Raw genomic sequence first — 11,844 nt, forward strand, 5'->3', positions numbered from 1 at the left:
ATCACGGTATTTTTGTGCAAGTTACCAAGTCGGTGGTGTGTGAATTACCATGCTATTTACATAGAAGTTAACGGGGTATGTTTTGACAAAAAGAATACATCAATCAAAAGTTACCAGGCCCTGGGTGCGTGCGTAAGTTATCTGGTCCACCTTTCGTAAATTATCATGTTATTTACAAAATAATAAATTCAGGGTGTGTTGTCAACAACTTTTTCCCCGGTCAGAACTACCACAATGTTTATACGTAATTGATCAGATTGGCGGTCCTTAAATCATTAGTTTAATCCGCTCGTGAAACACTTTTTTAAATGTATTTAAAATTGATGTAAACATGTATGCCTCTCCCACTATAGTCAGTACATGACACACCAGTGAAAAATGAAAAATCAGAAGATATAATGCTTTTTCCCAATGCGTAAGAAAGAAGGATGAAAATGTTCAGTTGCGTCGAAGTGCACTAGAATTAATGCTAGCCCAGTTGGTTGACCTGTTTGAGTTAGTAGTAGATAGTAGAAGACCAGAGTTCGAAACGCTGCTGCAGCATTTTTTTTCCACGCAACACTGAATCTCGCGGGAAAAAAAGGGATCAGCGAACGGGAAAAAAGGGATCGCGGGAAACGGGATCGTACGTGCCTATCGCTAACTGCCAATCGGCAGAAAAATAGCTTTTCCGTTTATTGTATTTGTGGGCCTAGCGAGCGTGAGCTTTGCTCGCTACGAGAGAGACACCGTGTGATTTTTTTAGGGGGAGGCCGTATGCCCCACGACATATACTACAGGGCTCCCGTGGGCCGTGGATGCCACGCAAATAACGTGCCGCTTTTAACGGGCCGGGCCTCACAACATTACCGTGCAGGCCTTATGCCCAGGGTTCACGTCGAGCCGGCTACAAAAGGAAGGGAGCGGAACCCTAATCAGGCCGGCCTCACCTCCCACCTGCTCCTTGCGCCCCCCGACTGCCGCCGCCACGCACCTTCGCCCGCCTCGCCTCGCCACGCCGCCGCCTCCTCTCGCCCAGTTTCGCTCGTGCTCTGGTTACCAGGGACGAGCTGCGGCCACGTCTCCGCCGCCGTCGTCCACCGGATACCCGGACCTGGGTCGGGGTAGCCTGGCAGCGGCCGCCTGACCTGCAGCGGCTGCCGCAGCGGTGCAACTTTCTTCGTTCAAGTAAGATCGGTGAAACGGGAGCCGAGCTCCCACCGATCTGTATCGATCTCATTCGGCTCAACCCCGGTAGATCTTTACCTTGAACGCATGTTTTCGGCTGTTGTTTTTCCTGTGCGTACTCGCGTTCGACTTAGCATCGAATCCCTCAGTTTATGCAGTGTTGTTGTGGTCGATTGACATCCCTGTGAAGATGAAATTCAGGTCCAAAGACGACTGATGACTGGTTTTAGCCTCAAGCCATCATGTCTCGCCGTTTTTGGTGAGCTTATGGCTTGGGGCTAAAACCTGTTTAGGGTCGTCGATGATGGCCATATTAGCTATGAGATCTGAGGGACACCGTCAATATGAGTACATAATACTTTCTTCTCCTTTGGTTTGTCCTGCCGAGTACCTTTATATGTTGTATCTAGCTCAAGTAGCAGTCAGTGTCCCAATGAAGAAAATATTTCAGTACCGAAGATGAATGGTTGGTTAGTTTTAGCTTCAAGCCATTTTAGTATATTTCTTTGTACATGTGGCTTGTGGCTAAAACTAGTTTACTTTAAAGTTCATCCGTGATGGCCATAGCTATGAGATCCGAGGGATGCCGACCATTAGAGCCTCGTAGCCCATTTCATCTTTGCTCAACCTCATTTGTTCCGCTATTTATAGTATAAATTATGTGTCTGATGAGTTTGATTTGTTCCAGTTTGACTGCTCTAAGTTTTGTTTCTGTTAGCAGAGGTTGCACTGTACTGTCTTCTCGTCAGCCAAAGATTTTTCAAAATAGTCCTAGGGCCATATTAGCTAGGAGATCTGATGGACATAATCAATTGGACCTGTTAGCCAAGAATTTTTTTAAAATTGTTTTAGGGCCATATTAGCTAGGAGATCTGATGGACATCATCAATATGATTACATGGTCCTTACTTTCTCTCTTGGTTTTTGAGACTGGGTTCTTGATTTAGATGGAAGTGAGGATCCTTTCCCCAGCTGATCGACTATGATTATACTGTGCGCAAATGTAATCCTTTATCAGAGGATTCCAAGCCAGAAATCTGATCCATCACGCCCGACAGCTTCTATCCACTTTTTTTCTCTCTTATACTTGACCTTTGTGTTTCTTATTTGATTTGTAAATTGAATGGAAGTGAGGATCCTTTCCCCAAATGATCGACTATGATTATACTGTGCGCAACTGCAATCCTTTATCAGAGGATTCCAAGCCAGAAATCTGATCCATCTGGCATGACAGTTCTATCTCCCTTTTCTCTCTTATACTTGACCTTTATTTTTCTCATTTGATTGGTAAATTGAATGGAAGTGAGGATCCTTTCCCCAAATGATCGACTATGATTATACTGTGCGCAACTGTAATCCTTTACCAGAGGATTCCAAGCCAGAAATCTGATCCATCTTTGTTATCTCTGCCACCATGTTTTTTCAATTTTGTTTTTATTTTACTAAGAAAACTGAATGGACTTTAGCGTCCTTTCTAACTATACTGTGCACAAATGTAATCCGTTATAACAGGATTCCAAACCAGAGATCTGATGCACCTTCTTTTGTTTTGTTCTATTTTAACTTTCTGATTGGGCTTTGTTTCATTTTTTTTGAAGTTGAATGGAAGTGAGGATCCTTTCCCCAAATGATCGACATTGATTATACTGTGCGCAACTGTAATCCTTTATCAGAGGATTCCAAGCCAGAAATCTGATCCATCTTGCTCAACAATCTCAACCCCTGTTGCTCTGTTTGTATTGTTTTTTTGTCCTGATTTGTAAATGGAATGGAAGAGAGGATTTTTATCTCTTTTGATTGTGCTTTGTTTAAAAATTATCTTGTGTTTACTGTCATTTCATATTGTGTTATTGTTTTCTAGTGACCTGGCCTGAAACCTTTATCGATGAAGAGAGTACAAGCAGACGGGCGGTCTGAACCGATGCCATGTTGATATGTCTGCATCATCTGTGCTTACCCTTGTGGATAGCATCAGAGAGAAAACAAAGATCATTCTTAAATTTGTGCCTTAGCTCGAATTCTTCCTCATAGACAGATGGGGTTCAGTTTATTACTTGACTCCAGTCTTTGGGACAGATCGGGTGAGGATAGTGGGATGGTTTACTTACCAATCGTTTTGCAGCATATGCCATTGCTCTGATTCAAATGGTCTAACCGAGATTCTCCGTTTCAACTAAGCTTTGAATTCTTTTGATTCTTCCTGCTTGCATATCCTACAGTCAATGGAAAATTCCATGTGGTTTAATGTATCTCCACTTGTTATCTGTTGCCATTCATTTTATCTCTCTATTTGTCTCTGCTATTTCAAATTTTATCAATCTTCTTGTGGCTTAGGGTGACAAATGAGGTGAAATATTGTATGCTAAACACTGAATCTTTGATATGTTTACAAAACTCCTCTTATTATCTGATGCCACACCTGCTTGGAACCACTTTTTCTAGTCTATTTTCTGCACAATTTCTTCATTACTTGTGTATTAAATTTGATTGATGGCAGTGATTTGAATCTTACCCGCGCTTCTGATTAATCCATGAAGTGCAAGGGAAAACATGGTTGAATTTCTTAATATGAGCCAATCAAATCTTCTTCTCTTAGATTTGTGTGTTCTGGTTCTGCCATGGCCGTGATGATTAACACTTTCAGCAAACATGCCAGTTCTGCTGCTGAGAATTCATGACTGAAAATTTTGTTATATAAGATCTGAGCCATTTTGCACTTAGGAAAGCTGTGTTCTCCAATGGTAGATATCTGAAGATTTATGTGTTCTGGTTCTGCCATGGCCGTGATGATTAACACTTTCAGCAAACATGCCAGTTCTGCTTCTGAGAATTCATGACTGAAAATTTTGTTATATAAGATCTGAGCCATTTTGCACTTAGAAAAGCTGTGTTCTCCAATGGTAGATATCTGAAGATTTATGATTGATTACCTTGGTCTCTTCCACAAATTCTCTGTCAGCATGTAAATTCTTCTCAGCATGTAAATTCTTCTGAAACACCATCTGAATTGCCAATGATGCCACACCCAACATTTGGAGGTGCAGATGGCTCCAGGATCCTGTTTACAGGATGAACCTACCTGGAGGCGCTGTATCCATATGACATTCATGGGTAAGTCTGAGGTTTTTGATGATCATGAAACTTTTCTTCCTGTTTTCATGTTGTTTTCTGCTTTTTTTAATTGGTAAATGAAATGTTTGTGTATTTATTTTTGCCGAGTTTAACTATCCTCTCACAAGTACCTCTGATTTGCGGAAGAGGCTGAAAAACTCGCAGATTGTGTGTTGTCATCAGCTTTGTCTCTTGGTCCTATGAGATGGGAGTTAAATAACGACACCAGATTCACTCATGTTCAATGTGTGATGATAGTCAGTTCAGAGTTGCAGTCCTTTTTGCCTTCAAAAAAACTGATGGAATAAAAATCTGAAAACATAAATAGAAACTGCTCTAAGAAATATAAAAAAGCGGGGTTTACTATTGACCTGTTTGAGTAGCTTTGTTTGTGGTATCTAGCTTGAGCAGCATTGTCCAGATGAAGAACAACATTTAGTACCAAAGATTATGGCTTGAATTAGTTTTTGCTCCAATCCATTGTAGTCTTTATTTCTACTGATTTGTAGTTTGTGGTTAAAACTAGTTATTGATTGTGTCATCTGTGATGGCCAATAGCTATGAGATCTGAGGGATTCGTCTATTTGAGACTTGTTTTTTCCCGAGGAGTTGATTTGGCTCTTCTGTTATGTTTTCCTTTTGTTATCTAGGGAGGTTTTCTTCTCCATGAAATAGCTTTCTACAGATGATTAGAATATTTGGCGTAGATAATTTATGTCGCCTCTTTCTTTCACTAGTGCACTGTTGTGGCAATTCATTCTTCTTTTCTACATTAGTTTGCGTTTGTATTTTCCTCTTCGTTTTGTTTCATAAGACTTGTCAACAGATGGTCGCCTTTGAGAGAACCTGGTGGATTTTGTGTTTCATGGTGGTTCCGTTGCGGGCGTACACTGATCTAGAGCCTCCACCGTGTCTCACCCTCCACATCTTTTGCTGGGTGTTGGATTGGTTCTTGAACATTTTGAATATTATCTTTGTTTTTCTATGATTGTATGGCTTCTGTTTTTCATTTTTGTCCGTGGCCTTCATAATCCCGGATTAACTTGCTTAGCTGTTCTTCTGATTCATGGGAGGCCAAAACTGATGTCTGGGAGTTTCGCTGATAGCGCCTCGTTACTACTGGAGGTGCTTCATTAGTAACTTGCCACACAGACAAGTTGATCAATTTTCTGTACTTCTGTTTGTTCATGTGTTCATGTTCTGTTTATTTGATTCGGGGAGCTTTGTCCCATTGCCTGACTGCCGTTCTCTTGGTGGATCCGACTTTACAAAGCTCCCGAGAGGTATTCAGGTGGCGCTTAGAGCACATATCCGTCTGATGGATCTTGGGTTACGCTCGCCCCCAAATTCCAGTTTAGTCTTTTTTCAAGCATTTTAAACCTTTCATGGTGCAGTGATTATAAAACATTCCTCGTACTGATGGGAGATCCCTGTGAATGACTCCTATACACCCATAGAATCTGAGCACTAACAAACCATACTTGTTTCTTTGGATTCTTAATTTGTTCTTATTTTTAATATGCCGTTCATTGTTATTTTCACCTAATCCGTCTCATTCATTTCTGTTTTTTGTTTTTGTTTGTTTGTTCTGGAGCACGTAGTTGCGATGAGGATAACAAGCTCCCTCTTCTGAAAGCATTGACGACATCACCGGCAGAATCGAACCAATTAAATATTGCCACCACTGAGCAACTCTGGGTGTTTCTACTCTTGTCAGTTATTGACCATTTGCTTGTTCTTACCTTCCAGTCTGCAAAATCTGTTTGGATCATGAGGTATTGATGCATAATCCAACACAGCCGCCCATGTGATGTCATTCTTGCATCTGAATCCACCACATTTTTTTTTCATTTGGTCTAGTTTTTATTGATCTGGTCTGTATCAGAGGATGAAACCTTCAAACAATCTTAGGACACCTTCTGACACAGTGCTTATTTTCCTGTGAATGAGAAGGCATTTTATTCTGATGATACACCCTGTTTCTTTGAGTTTTTGGCCCAAGGATGTTTAGGGCCCTGTTTTCTATCTAGAACGCAAATGGAGCCTATGATGATTAGCTTTACGTTGGAATTACCGTCAGATTCGAAATGATGATATTTTTGCGGCTTTCTGAGGCTTAAGACAGCTTAGCTCTTCTACTTTTTTATTGTTATGAACTTTCTTCAGCCGGGTTAAGATTCTTAGACCATAGGATGTTCTGCAAGTGTCCTCCTTTGCCCAGAACCTTTGTAGTTTGGTCTGGGCTGGAATCCCCAGCCGCACTTAGTTTTTTCAGCTGTGTGTGTGATTTTAAACAGGTTCCTGAGGGATTCTCCTCTTGGTTGCACGGTTTTTTTTGCATATAGTATCTGGATGTGCCATTTGCCGCATCTCTCTTGGCTTTCAACATTAACCAAATATGCTCATCTTGATAAGAGACTCTGCAATTATGGTACTAGGATATAAGCTCTGCTTTATGTATTTCCATTGATCTAGGTTTGACTAACATGTTGGAGGTTCCAATTACCAGATACAAGTCGGCGACAACTGTACCAAGAGGCTACAAGATAGCACCACATTAATAGAAGGAAAACGCTTCCAGCCGGCCAGCCGGCCGAGTTTGGGCCGGAGGTCTGGTCATGTGTTGGGAAACAACCAAACCGCATGCGACACGTGTTCCGCGGGGACACCCTTGTCTGTTCCCTTTTCTCCTCCCATCGTCCACCCTTCGTCTTCCACCTCCGTCTTCGTTGCTTTCCCTTCCCCCATCTTTACAGTTTACACGGAGAGAGCTTCTCCACTACTGCGGCTCCTGTCCAAGCTCCTCCCTATCCTGGTAGCAGAGCCATTGCCCACCTCTTCTCCCTGCTCCGTTGCAGCCGTGCTGCTATGGCCAGATGCTTGCAATCTACGACGCAAAAGCGAACACAACCTACGATGTTGCAACCGGCTACACAAAAAGCTACAACCATCGACGTCAAAAGCTACATCCGGTGTTGCCGAAAGCTTCAATCGGAGACGACGGGACTAGATCGCCGGCCACTGTTAGTAAAAAGTTTCAGCCGGTGATTCAAAAAGCTTCAACCGGCGAGTGTGGAATGAGAAAAGCTGGAATCGTTGACACATAAGCTTCAACCATATACTTGAGAAGATCCAACCAGAGACCAGCGAGAAAGAGCTATAGCGACGAGCCGTTGATGCACACTGCATTCTTTCTGTGCATCAATGGAGCTGCGACGGATGCTGGAACCGGTGCTCTTTTTTGCTGCGTCCGGAAGTCGATTTTGCTGCATAGGAGGGGTGGACCTGGGCGCCGGTGTCGCAACCGGCGAGCAGCGGCAAGCCGACGGTGTTTCCAGGTCGCGCGCCCATGGCGAGGTGCTACGTCCGGCGGGAGCTACAACCTGCATGGCAGTGCTCTTGTGACGGAGTTCGATGAATAAGGCCATGGTGGTGCCCTCGCAGGCATGGCGGCACCCCTTGCGGAGGAGCTGGACGACCCCATGGCCACGGCGACGGTGGCGATGTTACAACTACGGGGGTGTTGGACGGCGTCGTGGGGTGAGATGGGGGCGGGGGGCGAGGGTGGGGGTGCTGCTTGAGCACGCACGGACGCGCGAAGGAGGCTGTGCGAGAGGAGAACGAAGGGAGCAGGGACACATCCAGCAGTGCAGAGCGCTCCAATTGCACGGCTGCAGGGTGACCGGCCGAATTTTCAGCCGGCGCACGGGCGCCTAGCAGTCGCCTTAATAGAAGCTCTTGGTTCATTTATTGTAATCATCTTATTTTGACATTTGTAAGCATGGCTGTACATAAATTGGCTTTCCATCCTATGCTCTTAGTTCCAGTATTGGTAAGAATCCAATATCTTATATGAATATACCATACCAATTTGTTATGTATGTTCCCCTCTGCACAAAATTGAGAATTGTTGCTGTTGTGTGAAGAACAATTACTATATGTGTGTTTTTTCATTCCAAATTAACTTATTGCAAGTGGAATGAAGGGATTCATCCCCTACCGATTGGGTGACAAGTGGAGGGACACAATCACCAGTTGATTGGTTTCAGTAGGGAATTAGTTCCCCTGGAACCAAGCAAGGCCTATGGGTTTTGTTTTCGTCGGATAGGCCTATGGGGCTTTGTATAGGATCCTGACTGTGCTGGAGTCTGTTGGTCTAAATTTCATGTTCTGACCCTTTTGATTTACTTGTTCGAGATCTAACCCTAGTTTGCAAAATTTTTGGGATTTGACCCTTTTGGCGGTAAGGAATTTGACCACTTCGGCGCAACACCTTTCTACCGTCACAGGTAAACCCGGGCATGGGCAGCCCGGCCCGGAAAACCTGGGCTGGGTTGGGTGCAGCTTGAAAGGGCTTCAATTTTTCTGTATTTGGGCCTGGCCTTTGGGCTTCGGCCGGGTTTGCTTTTGGGCTTCAGCCTTGATTTTGGGCCGAGCTCAGTCTTGAAAACATGGAGTATTTTGGGCTTTGAGCCGGGCTCGGGCTTGAGAAATGAAGGTTGGGCTTTTACAAGCCCGTCTTGAAACCCGGCCTGGGCCAACATTTGCCCGGGTTTAGTCACAGGGGATGGCGGTAGCATGTATAACCCTACTGCCAAGGTGCCCGGCGGTCACACACTCCATGCCCTTTGGCGGTAGGAAAAAGGACAGATTTTGAAATTTTTGCCAGATCTCTAATGATGTGTTTGGTTGCAGAATGAAGTGGAATGGAATGTAATAGTTCCATGACATTCCATTTCACTAGAATGGGTCGGTTTCGTTCTTATGTTTGGTTGATGTTTTGAATCAAAATGATCGAATCCTTGATCGATAGTTACAGGCCCCCTTTTATACGACCCGGAGAGACACGACGGTCTCTCGAGGAGGCGTCAGTTCCAGGAGATCGAAGGGAGGCGTCGGTTGCGGGACAAACCGCAACGATAGTTTGGGCAAGGGGAGATTTTCCCCTAATTATAGAATTATTTTTTAACACTCCTCCTAATCTACGCTTGATCATGTAGATCATTTCTCCTTCAAAAGTTCTTTATAGAATCTTTGATAAGATCCTGAAATATATACTCACAAAGAAAGATAGCATAATGTGATGTCATTAAAACGAGGATATCTCAAGAAGAGACTCCCCTGACACCTGCAAGTCCCTAAGTCTTCGCATACCAATTTCTGGAATGTAGAATTTGGCAGAGACTTGGTAAATAAATCAGCAAGGTTGTCGCATGATTTGACTTGCAGAATGCTTATTTCCCCGCTTTTCTGAAGATTATGAGGGAAAAACCATTTAGGAGTATGCTTGGTGATATTACTCTTGATGTATCATGTTTGCATCTGCGCAACACAGGCTGCATTATCTTCATAGATAATGGTAGGTGATTTTATTGAACCCATTCCACATGACTGTTCTATGTGGTTTATCATTCTGCGAAGCCATACACATTTGTATGTTGCTTCAAATAATGAAATTATTTTAGAATGATTGGTAGATGTTGCCACCAGAGTCTGTTTCGAAAACTTCCATGATATAGCAGTGCCACCATGTAGGAACACGAAGCCGGTCTGAGATCTGGCATTATGGGGATCAGACAAATAGCCGACATCTTCACATCAGAGTCCTGATTTTTCAGGAACTGGAAAAATAGGCCAAGATCCTTTGTGCCTTGGAGATATAGAAATATATTCTTCACTCCAGACCAATGACGTTTGGTGGGAGCTGTGCAAATGCAATATCAGATCTTGTGCAATTTGCAAGATACATAAGCGCTCCAATAGCACTAAGGTATGGAACTTCAGGTCCCAACACCTCTTCTCCATCATCCTTTGGTCTGAACGAATCTTTCTCTACGTCTAGAGATCGAACCACCATGGGAGTTTTAGATGGATAGGATTTGTCCATATTGAATTTCTCCAATATTTTCTGGATATAGGCAGATTGGTGTATCATGATTCATGAGGGAAGATGCTTAAGTTGAATACCTAAGCAAAATTTGGTTTTACCCAAATCCTTCATCTCAAATTCCATCTTTAGATGATTGCGTGCTTCATCAATGTCTGGTGTGCTGCTGATGATGTTGAGATCATCAACATACAGAAAAATGATGCAAAATCCTGTAGAGGACTTCTTGGTGAAAACACATGGGCAATCATCACTATTGGAGTAACCTTTCCGAAGAAGGAACTCACTGAGTCGGTTGTACCACATCCGTCCCGACTGCCTTAAGCCATATAGTGACTTATTCAGCTTTACACAATACATGTTGCGTTTTGCATTTTTATTTGGGACAGAGATTGCATCAGGAACCTTCATATATATGTTCGAATCTAGTGACCCGTAAAGATATGCGGTCACGACGTCCATCAACTGCATAGATAGACGATTTTGCACTGCCAAAGATATAAGATATCGGAAAGTGGTTGCACTCATTACTGGAGAATATGTTTGAGTGAAATCAATGCCGGGTTTCTGCGTGAACCTTGTGCTACGAGTCTTGCTTTATATCTCACCACCTCATTGTTCTCATTTCGTTTCCGGAGAAAAAACCCATTTGAATCCCACAGGGAAAACACTGGGAGGTGTAGGTATTGCTTCAGTGAATATCTTTCTTTTGTTAAGCGAGGCAATTTCTGCTTGGATTGCATCCTTCCATTTAGGTCAGTCAGAGCACTTTTGGCACTCAACGATAGACCTTGGATCATGATCAGTGAGAAGGGTATCGACAATCTTTTCAGCAAAATATATGTCGACAATCGTAGTCTTACAGTCAAATGATTCTCCAGAATCAACATAGTTGATGGAAATTTCCTGCACCCCTAGTGACTCTTCGTGATTTCCCAATATGATTGAGTCTGGGTTTTCCGATGTCCCAGTCAGTTTGTGCACACTGGAACTGAGTTGTGGAGGTTGCCCTTTCACTGGGTGTATACTACCCATCAGGTGTTTGTCAACGTTGAGTTGACCTGCATTTACTGACTCCGAGGTTTTTCTCCTCGATTTCCTTTGCTGCTTGCTAGAAGCATGCTCCGGGGTAGAGGTCGTACTACTCCCCCTCTTTTTAGGAATAGGGAGTTGAGTGGTTTTTATTGGTACCTCCACTCTTTCTGGCGCGTTTCTGGCCGGGTTTAAGGATTTTGTAACACCTTTCAAATCAGTAAATGAATCTGGCAGATTATTTGCAAGATGTTGCAAATTAATGATCTTTCGAACTTGAAGTTCGGTCTCATGGGTACGTGGATCAGAGGATGAAATGGAATGAGCATTCCAATAAATTTCCGGGCATTCTTTCTGGTACTTGAAATCTTCCCTAATGCTGGAAAATGTTCCTCATTAAATATGCAATCAGCGTGATGGGCTGTGAACAGATCCCCAGTTAGGGGTTCCAGGTACTTAATAATCGACAACGATTTGTACCCCACATAGATCCCCAACTTCCTGTGTGGGCCCATAGATGTCCGCTGTGGTGGTGAGATTAGGATGTATGCAGCACATCCGAACTTACGCAGATGGGAAATGCTTGGAGGATTTCCACGTACCAATTCCAGAGGGGAAGAATTGTGATATGCAGTTGGCCTCAATTG

General features: G+C 43.4%; 15 non-coding genes and 1 pseudogene across 15 annotated transcripts; all 16 read left to right on the forward strand.

Annotated features, from left to right (window-relative positions):
• Window positions 1–2,114: 2,114 nt before the first annotated feature.
• LOC125531742 lies at window positions 2,115–2,213 on the forward strand. The gene has a single exon (XR_007293488.1). It is a non-coding gene; the product is annotated as a small nucleolar RNA Z103 (small nucleolar RNA).
• A 77-nt stretch (window positions 2,214–2,290) lies between these two features.
• LOC125531743 lies at window positions 2,291–2,389 on the forward strand. The gene has a single exon (XR_007293489.1). It is a non-coding gene; the product is annotated as a small nucleolar RNA Z103 (small nucleolar RNA).
• A 74-nt stretch (window positions 2,390–2,463) lies between these two features.
• Window positions 2,464–2,562, forward strand: LOC125531730. The gene has a single exon (XR_007293477.1). It is a non-coding gene; the product is annotated as a small nucleolar RNA Z103 (small nucleolar RNA).
• Window positions 2,563–2,769: 207 nt separating this feature from the next.
• On the forward strand, window positions 2,770–2,868 carry LOC125531729. Its single transcript, XR_007293476.1, has one exon. It is a non-coding gene; the product is annotated as a small nucleolar RNA Z103 (small nucleolar RNA).
• Window positions 2,869–3,501: 633 nt separating this feature from the next.
• Window positions 3,502–3,585, forward strand: LOC125531732. Its single transcript, XR_007293479.1, has one exon. It is a non-coding gene; the product is annotated as a small nucleolar RNA R16 (small nucleolar RNA).
• A 73-nt stretch (window positions 3,586–3,658) lies between these two features.
• Window positions 3,659–3,743, forward strand: LOC125531740. Its single transcript, XR_007293486.1, has one exon. It is a non-coding gene; the product is annotated as a small nucleolar RNA U36a (small nucleolar RNA).
• Window positions 3,744–3,783: 40 nt separating this feature from the next.
• LOC125531741 lies at window positions 3,784–3,879 on the forward strand. Its single transcript, XR_007293487.1, has one exon. It is a non-coding gene; the product is annotated as a small nucleolar RNA Z223 (small nucleolar RNA).
• Window positions 3,880–3,942: 63 nt separating this feature from the next.
• LOC125531739 lies at window positions 3,943–4,038 on the forward strand. The gene has a single exon (XR_007293485.1). It is a non-coding gene; the product is annotated as a small nucleolar RNA Z223 (small nucleolar RNA).
• A 138-nt stretch (window positions 4,039–4,176) lies between these two features.
• LOC125531731 lies at window positions 4,177–4,291 on the forward strand. The gene has a single exon (XR_007293478.1). It is a non-coding gene; the product is annotated as a small nucleolar RNA Z278 (small nucleolar RNA).
• A 115-nt stretch (window positions 4,292–4,406) lies between these two features.
• On the forward strand, window positions 4,407–4,511 carry LOC125531736. Its single transcript, XR_007293482.1, has one exon. It is a non-coding gene; the product is annotated as a small nucleolar RNA snoR97 (small nucleolar RNA).
• A 797-nt stretch (window positions 4,512–5,308) lies between these two features.
• Window positions 5,309–5,432, forward strand: LOC125531737. Its single transcript, XR_007293483.1, has one exon. It is a non-coding gene; the product is annotated as a small nucleolar RNA snoR83 (small nucleolar RNA).
• A 230-nt stretch (window positions 5,433–5,662) lies between these two features.
• LOC125531738 lies at window positions 5,663–5,747 on the forward strand. The gene has a single exon (XR_007293484.1). It is a non-coding gene; the product is annotated as a small nucleolar RNA snoR8a (small nucleolar RNA).
• A 127-nt stretch (window positions 5,748–5,874) lies between these two features.
• On the forward strand, window positions 5,875–5,970 carry LOC125531728. Its single transcript, XR_007293475.1, has one exon. It is a non-coding gene; the product is annotated as a small nucleolar RNA R30/Z108 (small nucleolar RNA).
• A 185-nt stretch (window positions 5,971–6,155) lies between these two features.
• Window positions 6,156–6,252, forward strand: LOC125531734. Its single transcript, XR_007293480.1, has one exon. It is a non-coding gene; the product is annotated as a small nucleolar RNA snoR31/Z110/Z27 (small nucleolar RNA).
• A 66-nt stretch (window positions 6,253–6,318) lies between these two features.
• Window positions 6,319–6,399, forward strand: LOC125531735. The gene has a single exon (XR_007293481.1). It is a non-coding gene; the product is annotated as a small nucleolar RNA snoR77Y (small nucleolar RNA).
• Window positions 6,400–6,442: 43 nt separating this feature from the next.
• On the forward strand, window positions 6,443–6,588 carry LOC125531733 (annotated as a pseudogene).
• The last annotated feature ends 5,256 nt before the right edge of the window (window positions 6,589–11,844 follow it).

This window comes from Triticum urartu, unplaced genomic scaffold (assembly GCF_003073215.2).
Source record: "Triticum urartu cultivar G1812 unplaced genomic scaffold, Tu2.1 TuUngrouped_contig_7993, whole genome shotgun sequence".
Taxonomy (NCBI): Eukaryota; Viridiplantae; Streptophyta; class Magnoliopsida; order Poales; family Poaceae; genus Triticum; species Triticum urartu.